Source organism: Panthera uncia, chromosome X, assembly GCF_023721935.1.
Source record: "Panthera uncia isolate 11264 chromosome X, Puncia_PCG_1.0, whole genome shotgun sequence".
Taxonomy (NCBI): domain Eukaryota; kingdom Metazoa; phylum Chordata; class Mammalia; order Carnivora; family Felidae; genus Panthera; species Panthera uncia.
Window position 1 is genome coordinate 31,305,979 of NC_064817.1, and position 13,677 is coordinate 31,319,655.

The window sequence follows — 13,677 nt, forward strand, 5'->3', positions numbered from 1 at the left end:
AGAAATTTATAAGAGAATACTGCAAAATATTATAGGCCAACAAACTGGACAATCTAAAAGAAATGGATAAGTTCCTAGAAACATACAATATTCCAAACCTGAACCAGGAAGAAATAGAAAATCTCACAAACTGATTACAAGTTACAACATTGAATTGGTAATAAAAAACTACCAAAAATAAAAGCCCAGGACAAGATGGATTCACAGGTGAATTCTAAAAGACACTTAAAGAAGAGTTAAAATCAATTCTCTTCAAACTATTCCAAAAAGTAGAAGTATCAGGAAATCTTCCAAATTCTTTTTATGATGCCAGCATGATCCTGATACCAAAACCAAAGACACCACACACACACACACACACACACACACACACACACACACAGCAAGCAAAGCAAAGAAAAAGGAAAAGAAAAAAGAAAACTACAGGCCAATATCTCTGATGAACATAAATTGAAGAATCTTCAACAACATAGTGGCAAACCACATTCAACAATACATTTAAAAAGACTCCTCACCATGATCAGCTGGGGTTTATTCTAGGGATGCAAGGATGGTTCAACATTCAGAAACCAATGTCATATACCACATCAACAAAACAAAGGATAAAACCACATGATCATCTCAACAGATGCAGGAAAAGCATTTGACAAAGTATAGCATCCATTCATGATAAAAATTCTCAAAAAAGTGCGTTTAGAGGAAACATACCTCAACATAATAAAGGCCGTATATGGAAAAACCCACACCTAATATAATACTCGATAGTGAAAAACAGGTAATTTTCCCTTTAAGGTCATGAATAGTATCCAGTCTTGCCATTGTTACTCTATATATTAGTGGAGGTCCTAGCCACAGCAATCAGATGAGAAAAATAAGAGCATCTATATAGATAAAGAAAAAGTTAACTGTCACTCTTCACAGACATAATAATATACATAGAAATCCTAAAGACTCCACCAGAAACTAGTAGAAGTAATGAATTTGGTAAAGTGGTAGGATTCAAAATTAATACACACAAATCAGTACCATTTCTATATACTAGTAATAAATAACATAAAGAGAAATTTTAAAAACAACACAATTTACAGATGCACCAAAAAGAATACCTAGGAACAAACAACCAAAAAGGTGAAAGACTTGTATTCCAAAAACTATAAAATGCTGATGAGAGAAATTGAAAATGACTCAAACAAAGGGAAAGAAATCCCATGCTCATGGATCCGACAAATTAATACTGTTAAAATGTCCATATTATCCAAAGCAATCTACAAATTCAATGCAATCCCTGTCAAAATACAACAGCATTTTTAACTAAACTAGAATAATACTAAAATCTATATGAAACTACAAAAGACCCCAAATAGCCAAAGCAATCTGAAAAAGAAGAACAAAGCTGTTGGTATTACAATCCCAGATTCCATACTTCAAGTTATATTACAAAGCTGTACTAATCACAACAGTATGGTACTGGCACAAAAACAGACACATAGATCAATGGAACAGTAATAGAGACCACAGAAATAAACCCACAATTATATGGCCAATTGATCTATGACAAAGAAGGCAAAAATATACAAAGGGAAAAGACAGTCTTTTCAACAAATACTGCTGGGAAACTGGACAGGTACATGTAAAAGAATGACACTGGACCACTTTCTAACACCATACACAAAAATAAACTCAAAATGGATTAAAGACATAAATGTGAGACATGAAACCATACAAATCCTAGAACAGAACACAGGCAGTAATTTGACATCAGCCTTAGCAACATTCTTCTACATATGTCTCCTAAGGCAAGGGAAACAAATGCAAAAATAAAGCATTAGGATTACAGCAAAATAAAAAGCTTCTGCAAAGCAAAGGAAACCAAATCAACATAACAAAAAGGCAACCTAACCTACTAAGTGGGAGAAGATATTTGCCAGCAATATATAACATATAAAGAATTTATAGGGGCGCCTGGGTGGCTCAGCTGGTTAAGCGTCTGACTTTGCCTCAGGTCATGATCTCATGGTTCGTGGGTTCAAGCCCCGAGTTGGGCTCTGTGCTGACAGCTCAGAGCATGGAGCCTGCTTCAGATTCTGTGTCTCCCCCTCTCTCTGCCCCTCCCCCGCTCATGCTTTGTCTCTCTCAAAAATAAATAAACATTAAAAAAAATTAATAAAAAAGAATTTATACAACTCAACACCAAGAAAACAAGCAATCCAATTACAAAAATGAATAGATCTGAATAGACATTTTTCTAAAGAAGATATACACATAACTAAGAGACACATGAAAAGATGCTCAACATCACTAATTAGGGAAATGCAAATCAAAATCACAATGAAGTATCATGTTACATGAGTTAGAATGGCTAAAATCAAAATGACAAGAAATAAGTGTTGACTAGGATGTGGAGTAAGGGAATCCTTGTGCACTGTTGGTGGAAATGCAAACTGGTATAGCAACTGTGGAAAACAGCATGGAGGTTCCTCAAAAAATTTAAAAAATACAACATGATCCAGTAATTCCACTATTGGTTATTTACCCCCAAAAAACTAAAACAGTAATTCGAAGAGATATGTGCAACCCTATGTTTATTTCAGCATTATTTACAATAGCCACATTATGGAAGCAACGTAAGTATCCCCCAATAGATGAATCATCAAAGAAAACAGTGGAATATTATGTAGCCATAAAAAGGATGAGATCATATCATCTGAGACAACATGGGTGGACCTAGAAGGTATTACGCTAAGTGAAATTAGACTGAAAAAGACAAATGCTATATAATTCTACTCATGAGTAGAATTAAAAAAATGAACAAATAATCAAAAAGCAGAATCAGACCTATAAATACAGAAAACAAACTGATGGTTGCCAGGGAAGGGGGTGAGGTTTGCACAAAATGGGTGAAGGGGAGAGGGAGATATGTGCTTCCAATTATGAAATGAACAATTCATGAGAATAAAGGGCACAGCATAAAGAATACAATAAATATTTTAGTAGTGCTGTAATGGGACAGATCGTTGTGGTGAACATAGTATTATGTATGTATTTGTTAAATCAATAAATTATACACCTGAAATTAATATAACATTGTGTGTCAACTATACAATAGAGAAATGAATAAATGAATGTTGTAGTGCCTATCCTTAAAGAGCTTATAGTCCTGCCCCCTTCACAATTTGAATAGGTTTATGAAGGTAGTAAGACCATCTATAACAACAAACTCTAGCTTGAAAGTTAAAAAGCAAATATAATAAAAATAACTACCATAATCTGCTACTAGTTACTCCATATAAAAATTATGCATACTATAATATCAATAACCTAAAATGTGAGGGTAAGGAGAAATAAAAATGTAAGTAAGTATTCAATTGAAGTTATCAGTATAAAATAGAGTGTTATAAATTTAAGATACTTTGTTTAAGCCTCATGGTAACCACTAAGAAAAATCTATAGAGGTACACAGAAAAACATTATAAAAAAAAGTCAAAGCATACTGATACCTAAAGAAGTCAAACACACACAAAAAAGGCAGCAGAGTAAGAAACAAGGAATAATTGATCTACCAAAGAGAAGCAGTTAATAATAAGGCAAAAGTAAGTCCCTACAATAAAAAAATTAAACAAAAATGGTTTAAATTTCCATATTACTCAGCCATAAAAAGAATGAAATCTTGTCATTTATAATGACATGGATGGAGGTAAAGAGTATGCTAAACAAAGTAAGTCAGAGAAAGACAAATACCGTATGATTTCATTCATATGTGGAATTTAAGAAAAAAACCAGATGGACATAGTGGGGGAAAAGAGAGAGACAAACCAGAAAACAGCCTCCTATCTATACAGAATAAACTGAGGGTTGCTAGAGGGGAGGTGGGGGGGGGTATGGGTGAAATAGGTGATGGGTATTAAGGAGGGCACTTGTGATGAGCACTGGGTGTTGTATGTAAGTGATGAATCACTAAGTTCTACACCTGAAGCTAATATTACACTGTATGTTAACTAACTGGAATTTAAATAAAAACTTAGAAAAAAAGAATATTTCCTAGGGATGTCCTGAGAAAAAGGAACACTTTTGCATTGCTGGTGGGAATGCAAACTGGTGTACCCACTCTGGAAAACAACATGGAGGTTCCTCAAAAAATTAAAAATAAAACTACCCTATGACCCAGCAATTGCACAACTAGGTATTTATCCAAAGGATACAGGAGTGCTGATTTGTAGGCGCAAATGTACCCCAATGTTTATAGTAGTGCTTTCAACAATAGCCATATTATGGAAAGAGCCCAAATGTCCATCAACTGATAAATGGATAAAGAAGATGTGGTATGTACACAGCCAACACATATACACATATACACACACACATACACACACCATGGACTACTACTCAGCAATGAAAAAGAATGAAATCTTGCCATTTGTAACAATGTGGATGGAACTGGAGGATATTATGCTAATCAAAATAAGTAAGAGAAAGACAGATATCACATGATTTCACTCATACGTGGAATGTGAGAAACTTAACAGATGATCATAGGGGAAGGGAAGGAAAAATAAGATAAAAACAGAGAGGGAGCAAACCATAAGAAACTCTTAAATACAGAGAATAAACTGAGGGTTGATGGGAGTGGGAGGTTTTGAAAGTGGGTGATGGGCATTACAGAGGGAACTTGTTGGTATGAGCACTGGGTGTTAAATGTAAGAGGATGAATAACTGGATTCTACTCCTAAAGCCAAGGTTATACTGTATGTTAACTAACTTGAGAATAAATTTTAAAAAAAGAAAAAAAAAGAGACATCATATAAATGGATGTCAAAAGAAAGCCAGACTAGCAATACTTATATATTACAAAATAGACTTTAAACAAAGAGTGTAACAAGAGACAAAAAAAGACATTATATAATAATAAAGGGGACAATCCAACAAGAAGATATAAACAAATTGTTAATATTCATGCACCCAACATGGAAGCACCCAAATACATAAAAGAGTTAATAATAAACATGAAGTAACTAATTGACAATAATACAGTAATAGTAGGGGACTTTAACATCCCACTTACATCAACTGACAGACCATCCAAACAGAAAATCAACAAGGAAACAGTGGCTTGGAATGACACACTGGACCAGATGGATTAACAAATATGTTTAGAACATTCCATCCTAAAAGAACAGAATACACATTCTTTTCAAGTGCATGCAGAAAATTCTCCAGAACAGACCACAATTAGATCACAAAACAAGTCTAAACAAATTCAAAAAGACCAAAGTCCTACCATGCACCCTTTCTGATCACGGTGCTATGAAACTAGAAATCAACCACAAGACAAAATCTGGAAAGATCACAAATACATGGAGATTAAATAACATGCTACTAAAGAATGAATGGGTCACCCAAGAAATCAAAGAAGAAATAAAAAAAAAATACATAAAAACAAATGAAAATAAAAATACAATGGTCTAAAATCTTTGGGATGCAGCAAAGGTGGGTCTAAAAGGGAAGTTCATAGGCATACAGGTCTACCTCAAGAAGTAAGAAAAATCTCAAAGAAACAACCTAACCTTATACTTAAAGGAGGTAGGAAAAAAACCCCACAAAGCTCAAAACGAGCAGAAGGAAGGAAATAATAAGTATCAGAGCAAAAATAAATTTTACAGAAAAAAAAAGAGAACTGATCAATGAAACCAGGAGCTGGTTCTATCAACAAAATTGATAAACCTCTAACCAGATTCACCGAGAGAGAGAAAGAGAAGGAGAGAGTGAGAAAGAACTCAAATAAACAAAATTGGAAATGAAAGAGAAGGGGCGCCTAGGCAGCTCACTTGGTTGAATGTCGGACTCTTGATTTTGGCTCAGGTCATGATTTCACAGTTTGTGGGATTGAGCCCCACGTTGGGCTCGGCACTGACAGGATACTGACTGCTTGGGATTTTCTTCCCCGCCGCCCTTCCCCTGCTACACACACACACACTCTCTCTCAAAATAAATAAATTAATTAAAAAGATGAGCATCACATTTTAGGTGGAAAAAAAAAGATATGAAAGAGGAGAAATAACAACCAACACCACAGAAATAGAAAAGATTTAAAGAGAATATTATGAAAAATTATATGCCAACAAATTACACAACCTAGAAGAAATGGATAAACTCCTAGAAACACGTAACCTTCCAAAACAGAATCCAAAAGAAATAGAAAACCTTAACAGACTAATTACCAGCAATGAAATTCAATCAGTAATCAAAAAACTTCCAACAAACAAAAGTCCAGAATCAGAGGGCTTCACAGGCGAATTCTATCAAACATGTAAAGAAAAGTCATTATGTATTCTTCCCAAAATATTCCAAATAATAGAAGAGGAAAGACAACTTCTCAATTCACTCTATAAGACCAGTATTATCCTGATACCAAAGGCAGATAAAATACCACAAAAAGGAGAACTACAGGCCAATATCTCTGATGAACACAGATGCAAAAATCTTCAACAAAATATTAGCAAACTGAGTCCAACAATACATTAGAAAAACTCATTCACCACGATCAAGTGGGATCTATTCCTGGGAGGCAAGGGTGGTTTAATACTCACAAATCAATCAACATGATATATCACATCAATAAGAGAAAAGATAAATAACATATGATTATGTCAGTAGATGCAGTAAGACCATTTGACAAAGTACAACATTCATTCATGATAAAAACCCCCAACAAGGTAGGTCTGAAGGGAATATACCTCAACATAATAAAGGACTTATATGAGAAACCCACAGCCAACATCATACGCAATGGAGAAAAACTAAGAGCCTTGCCCCTAAGGTCAAGAACAAGGCAAGGATGTCCACTCTCACACTTTTATTCAACATAGTACTAGAAGTCCTAGCCACAGCAGTCAGACAACAAAAAGACTTAAAAGACATCCAAATTGGCATGGAAGAATTAAAACTCTATTTCCAGATGACACCATACTATATATAGAAAACTTTCGGTGGTGAAAGACTCCACCAAAACAACTACTATAATTGATAAATGAATTCAGTAATGTGGCAGGATATAAAATCAATATACAGAAATCTGTTGAATATCTGTATATTAGTAATGAAGCAGCAGAAAGAGAAATTAAGAAAACAGTCCCACTTGCAATGCACCAAAAATAATAAAGTACCTAGGAACAAATGTAACAAAAGAGGTTAAAGACCTGCACTCTGAACCATAAAATAATGATGAAAAAAACTGAGGAGGAAGCAAATGAAAAGACATTTCATACTCATGGAATGGAAGAATAAATATTGTTAAAATGTCTACGCTACCCAAAGCAATCTACAGATTTACTACAATCCCTATCAAAATACCACCTGAATTTTTCACAGAACTAAAACAAACAATTCTAAAACTGGATGTATCACAATTCCAGACTTTATTACAATTCTATACTAATCAAAACAGCATGGTACTGACAGAAAAATAAACACAGAGTAGAAAACCCAGAAATAAACCCACAATTATATGGTCAATTAATCTTTGACAAAGGAGGAAAGAATATACAATGGGAAAAATGCAGTCTCTTCAATAAATAGTGTTAGGAAAACTGGACAGCTACATGTAAAAGAATGAAACTGGATCACTTTCTTACACCATACACAAAAATAAATACAAGATGGATTAAATACCTAAATGTGAGACAGGAAACCATCAAAATCCTAGAAGAGAACACAGGCAGTAATATCTCTGACATTGGCCAAAGAAACATTTTTCTAGATATTTCTCCTGGGGCAGGGTAACAAAAGCAAAATAAACATTCAACTATATCAAAATAAAAAGCTTCTGCATAGTGAAAGAAACTATCAGCAAAACTAAAAGGCAACATTCAGAATGGGAGAAGATATCTGCAAAGGACATATCTGATAAAGGGTTAGTATCCAAAATATATAAAAAAACTAATACAACTCAGCATGGAAAAAACAAGCCAATTAAAAAATGGGCAGAAGATATGAATAGACATCTCTCCAAAGAAGACATACAGATGGCGAAAAGACACATGAAAACATGCTCCGCATCACTGATCATCAAGAAAATGCAAATCAAAACTACCATGAGCTATCACCTCCCATATGTCAAAATGGCTAAGATAAAAAACACAAGAAACAAGTGTTGGCAAAGATGTGGAGAAAAAGGAACCTTCTTGCATTGCTGGTGGGTATGCAAACAAGTGCAGCCACTGTGGAAAACAATATGGAGGTTCCTCAAAAAGTTAAAAATAGGATTACCCTACAATCCATTAATCACACAACTGGGTATTTACTAAAAAAATACAAAGCACTAATTCAAAGGGTTATATGCGCCCCTATCTTTATTGCAACATTATTTGCAATAGCCTAATTATGGAAGCAGCCCAAGTGTCTATCAGTAGATGAATGGATAAAGAAGAAGTGGTATGTATATACAATAGAATATTATTCATCCATAAAAAAGAATGAAATCTTGCCATTCACAACAACATGGATGGAACTAGAGTGCACTACGCTAAGCAAAATTCATCAGAGAAAGAGAAATACCATATGATTTCACTCATATGTGGAATTTAAGAAACAGAATAAGCAAAGGAAAAAAAGAAAAATAAAGAGACAAACCAAGAAACTGATGGCTACCAGAGGGTAGGACAGTGGGGGGATGGGTGAAATAGGTGATAGGGAATAAAGATTACACTTCTCATGATAAGCACTGAGTAATGTATAGAACTATACATTGCACTATAGTTGAATCACTATACTGTGCACCTAAAAGTAATAACACTGTATGTTAACTATACTAGAATTAAAATACAAAACTTAATTCAAAAACAAAAAAGGACATCATTAAATAAAATCAGAAACAAAAAAGGAGATGTAACAACTGACACCACAGAAATACAAAGGATTATATGAAAATCTTATGAAGTATATGCCAACAAAGTGAACAGCCTAGAAGAAATAGATAAAATTTTAGGATCATAAATTTTAAAAAACTGAATCAGGATGACATAGAAAATCTGAAGAGACCAATTACTAGTAATGAAATTGAATTGGTAATCAAAATCTACCAAAAAATAAAAGTCCAGAACCAGATGACTTCAGAGGTAATTCTACCAAACATTTAAAGAAGAGTTGTTATCTATATTCCTCAAAATATTCCAAAAATAGAAGAGGAAGGAAAGCTTCCAACTACATTCTACAAGAGCAGCATTATCCTGTTAACAAAAGCAGACAAAGGTACCACACAAAAGAAAACCATAGGCCAATATTCATGATGAACACAAGTGCAAAAATCCTCAGCAAAGTATTAGTAAACTGCATTCAACAATACATGAGATAAGGATCATTCACCACAGTCAAGTGGGATTTATTCCAGGGATGTAAAAATGGTTCAATATTCCTAAATCAACCAACATGATATACCACATTAACAAAACAAAGAGGGATGCCTGGATGGCTCAGTTGGTTGGGGTCCCTTTGGCTCAGGTCATGATCTCACAGTCTGTGAGTTCAAGCCCCATGTCAGGCTCTGCGCTGACAGCTCAGAGCCTGGAGCCTACTTCAGACCCTGTCTCCCTCTCTCACTACCCCTCCCTCACTCACATTCTATCTCTCTCAAAAATAAAAACATAAAAATTAAAATAAATAAAAGAATAACAATATAAAAGTCATCTCAATTGATGCAGAAAAAAAAACACTTGACAGAATTCGACATCTGTTTATAATAAAAACTCAACAAAGTGAGCTTAGAGGGAACATAATGCAACATAATGAAGGCCGTATATGAAAAACCCACAGCTAACAGCATACTCAGTGCTGAAAAACTGAGATTTTTCCTCTAAGATCAAGAACATGACAAGCATGTCAATTATTTATTCCACACAGTCCTGGAAGTCCTAGCCACAGCAATCAAACAAGAAAAAGAAATAAAAGCCATCCATACTGGAAAGGAAGAAGTTAAAGTGTCACTATTTGCAGATGATATGATACCATACACAGAAAACCCTGAAGACCCCAGCCCAAAACTGTAAGAATATATTAGTTCAGTAAAGTAAAGAATACAAAATTAACACTGAGAAATCAAGTGCATTTCTATATACTAATTACAAAGTTGCAGGAAGAGAACCTGAGAAGACAATCCCCTTTACAATTGCACCCAAAATAGTAAAATACCTAGGAAAAAACTTAACCAAAGAGGTGAAAGACCTGTACTCTAATGACTATAAAACATTGACAAGGGGTGCCTGGGTGGCTCAGTTGGTGAAGTGTCCAACTCTTGGTTTTGGCTCAGGTCATAATCTCACAGTTCGTGGGTTTGAGCCCCGCATTGGGCTCCATGCTAACAGTGCAGAGCCTGCCTGGGATTCTCTCTTTCCCTCCCTCTCTGCCTCTCCCCTGCTCTCTCTCTCTCAAAAATAAACTTTTTAAAAAAACATTGATGAAAGAAATTGAAGATGACACAGGGTGCCTGGGTGGCTCAGTCGGTTAAGTGCTGACTTTGGCTCATGGTTCGTGAGTTCGAGCCCCGTGTTGGGCTCTATGCTGAAAGCTCAGAGCCTGGATCCTACTTCCAATGCTGTGTCTCCCTCTCCCTCTACCCCTCCCCTGCTCATGCTCGCTCACTCTCTCTCTCTCAAAAATAAAATAAACATTAAAAAAAAAAAGAAACTAAAGATGACACAAATGGAAAGATTCCATGGTCATGGACTGGAAGAATTAACATTGTTAAAATGTCCATACTACCCAGAGAAACCTATAGATTCAATGCAATCCTTATCAAAATACCAACAGCATTTTTCACAGAACTAGAACAAATAATACTAAAATTTATATGAAACCACAAAAGACCCCAAATAGCCAAAGCAATCTTGAGCAAGAATAAACCGGGAGGTAACACAATCCCAGATTGCAAGATACAGTACAAGCTGTAGTAATCAAAACAGTATGGTTCTGGCACAAAGACAGACACATAGATCAATAGGACAGGATAGAGATTCCAGAAATAATCCCACACCTTTATGGCCAAATAGTCTGTGACAAAGGAGGCAAGAATATACAATGGGGAAAAGACAGTCTCTTTAATAAATGGTGCTGGGAAAACTAGACAGCTACATGCAAAAGAATGAAACCAGACCACTTTCCAACACTATACACACAAATTCAAAATGGATTAGCCATCTAAATGTGAGACCTGAAACCATAAAACTGTTAGAATACAGGCAGTAACTTCTTTGACATTGGCCTTTGAAACATTTTTCCAGATATGTTTCTTAAGGCAAGGGAAGCCAAGCAGAATGAACTACTGGGGCTACATAAAAATAAAAAGCATCTGGACAGCAGTGGAAACCATCAACAAAACTAAAAGGCAACTGACTGAATGGGAGAAGACACTTTCTAATATATATCCAATAAGGGGTTAATACCTAGAATATATAAAGAACTTCTACAACTCAACACCAAACCATTTTTGTGACCAATCCTTGCCTTAGAGGATTAAAATAAGATGTAGTACCTTTATATAGATGTAATGAAAAAAATGTAAGAGCCAGTTTTGCTTATTGTAATGCACGTGCCTCACATCACGCTTTTGATTGCTGAGGCATCTGCTTCAAAGACAACTATCATGAATAAACACATTATCAGCCACACTGATGAAGAGCCAAGCCACCCACCCCTGAAGTTTCCTTTGTTTTAGAGGTCTTTGGTTGACTTACCTAACAGTCCATTTGACACTTGCTTTTTTCTTTCCGTTTTAATTGCTGCTCTTATATTTTAAATTCACCAATAAACAGAGAACCTGAGAAACTCTAGGCGCCCTACCCTAGGCCCTAATAGAAGCAGAGCCCCAAATCTTCATATGTGTGTGCTCTCTCACTCATACACACACTCTCTCTCTACCGCAATGCCATTGTGTGGTCCCTGCTATACCATGTATTCTCCAGGATTTGTGAGTAATAAACTGTGTTGTTTTTCAAAGTTCCCTGATGGTCGTTGCCTACGTATGTCTTATAATCGTAAGAAGAACCACAAGGGCTGGTCCAGCTACCACACTGGCTCAGAAAGGGGAAATGTCTGAGGGTTCATCTCCAGCCCAGGTAAGTGCCCCTAGACATTTCTAGCCAATAACGTCACTGCTGATAGGCTGAGACTGGCACAAAACAATTGGGGTCGTTGGTAGAATTACGTGCTTGCTATTGCAATTAACTGAAGGGAAAGGACTTTAGCTACAAGCGGCTTACTGACTAACCCAGGTGTGTAACACCACCTGCAAAAGGAGCACTGCTTCCTAGATGTCCATCACACTGCTGTGCGCTTTCACATATTGCCTCTGCCATGTGCTGCCTGTGGTATCCATCCTAAAATGTTACTGCTGCTGTAATAATTCAACACCTTCCCCAGAGCAGTGTGATCAAGGCCATATGGTCTAATGAGACAATCAGACCATTAATTATAAAGGCCTTAATTGACTATTAATGTGCATGAGGGTCCTTCATGCCTTGAGGCCAAGGGGAGCTAAGGAGGATGTGCTGAATCTCAAGGGTAGTGTCACTGTCCAAGGAAAGGCTCTTGGCTAAAGGCACAATGTAAGGATATTCCCATAGATAAGGAGGATGGAAGATCCCCACCGGAGACTACAGTGTCAGGGGGTTGTGCCTGGACTATGAGTCTTAACCCAGAAGAGTGAAATAACCTTGCAACAGGAAACCAATGGCACCATGAAAGGGGAAATACAACAGAAGTCTCATGTCTCATCGCTTCACTAGCTGCTGTCACTCTTCTCCTGACAGGGTATCATGGGTCCAATCCCTGGTGAAATGTTGCTAAAAACAAATTAATGGACAAATATAGTGTCCTGAACATCTGATGCCAGTGCTCCCTGATACATGTAGAACCCCATGGAAGATTCCTGGGTGATGCTCAGTGACACAGCATATCAACATGCCAAGGCTCATGTATTATACTCCAGAGGCCCAGGGGCCTTTCCCACAGACCCTGTAAATACTGCATGAGCATAGGCAGACCCCAATCCTGAGGATGTCAATTAGGATAACCTGGGAGAGGAATGTGACCACCTGTGAAGAGGGCCCACAGGGTATCATCTGCAATTTTTTCTGGTGACAACATGTAAGATTAAGGTGGCGAGAGAAAATCAGAAAGTAGAAACTGAGATCAGAAACTATATCTGAACTGAAATTCAAACCTTAAAGATTTTGTGTAGCAGGAAGGAGATTAGAGAGCTTATTTTGTGTTTTTTGTTACTCATGGCTGCCAAAATGCATTAAACTTGCCAGCAGCTGTAAAGACGTAAAATCCCTTATCTTCTAAAATATCCATCTGGGCTATATGTTTATTTACTCTGAGATACCACGGATTCTGAGCCCCCCCGGCTTTCCTCTGAATGGGGCAGAACCAAGAAACGTGCTCCACGATGCATCCCTACCACCAACAGAAAAGCCGATAGGGTTATGGAGTCCTCTAGTAAGGAGAAAGAAGGAAGTTTCTCTAAGGGAAGGCAAAGGCCTCTAGAGACACCAATACCAGGTCACTCCCTTTCCTCACTTGGATTATTTATTGCCTGGCGCCATGCCCATCTTTCTATCACAGCAATCACTGCTAAGGCTCACAGTGAATGGAAAACATTAGGTGAAGCCCATCTCCTGCTGTACAAAA